Source organism: Aplysia californica, unplaced genomic scaffold (genome assembly GCF_000002075.1).
Source record: "Aplysia californica isolate F4 #8 unplaced genomic scaffold, AplCal3.0 scaffold00411, whole genome shotgun sequence".
NCBI classification, from domain to species: domain Eukaryota; kingdom Metazoa; phylum Mollusca; class Gastropoda; order Aplysiida; family Aplysiidae; genus Aplysia; species Aplysia californica.
The window spans coordinates 273,845-275,070 of NW_004797681.1; positions in this window are offsets into that span (position 1 = coordinate 273,845).

The window sequence follows — 1,226 nt, forward strand, 5'->3', positions numbered from 1 at the left end:
CCCCGTGCTCATTATTACTCAATCAATTAAACAATTAAAAACGTCTTTGTGCATGGCGATACAGAATCACCTAAAATGTGGCCCCACAGATAGTGCAGGCCCAGGATGGACATAGTAGGTCAAGTGAGTTCCGAATAGGGAGCTCAGTTTGACTTTTACCCACTGTCAACCTCTTTGCGCTTACAAGCTCAATTTCATCTAAAGATTTATTTGCTTGCACTTTTATAATATGACAATGCCCTTTCGAATAAGATCAAGAAAATAAATTAGGCCTAAAGATTCCATCTAGGCCCTGCTATCTCAGCGAATAAAACATGAATTTAAAAGATAACTAAGTAAATAAATAAGTAGGTCTTTGTAGGGTGAACTTGGTGATATATTGTGTCTAAAACTACGATTTCAAACTTTTGGGGGTCTTTATCATTTTCAAGGCTATTGAAAAATCTTCTCTTTGAGCGCAAAATTATTGCGGTTAATGCCCATATTTAGTTAAACTTGTATTACTTTTGTCCCAACTTTTATTTTGGTGTGTGGGCTTCAGTGCTTTCACAGTGATTTACATTAGAAGCTGAAAAAAATGGAGCTAAAACTAAAGATCGCTAAGCTCGTGAAGTATAAACATACACTCTGTCAGTCTCTCTGTCCGTACAAGCTCATTTTCTTTCAAGATGTTGTTTATTACATTACCATGACAACGCTCTGTCAAACAACTTCAATAAACTGATTCAACGGTTTCACATGTATTATCCAAACGAATCGAATAAATAAATTAATGATTCTCTTTAGCATTATGATGATAATTATGATTGCAAAGATGGCATCTCATAGATTTTTTTGCTCTAAAATATTTGTTTGAGTAATTTTAAAAAAGGGAAGCACTTCAACACAATAACGGCCATTCAGGGCGACCAAAAAGGAATAAAGACAGACAGATAAAAATGAAAAGAAAAGAGTTTGACCAACTAGTGACACCCTCCAAACACCCGCACGCCACCAGAAACAAATCGATTCTGTGTGAAAAAATGAAAAAGTATGATACACCAGGTAAATGTACCGGATTTGGAGATTTCCAGTTGATTTGCTCTTGCGATCAACTGATGGCGTACTTAGAGCGAGATGTCAGACACGGACAAAGTTAGAGAAAACAAATTTTAATATCAAAAGCGAGAATCGAGAGAGAGAGAGAGAGAAAGAGTTAGAGAGAGAGAGAGAGAGAGAGAGAGAGA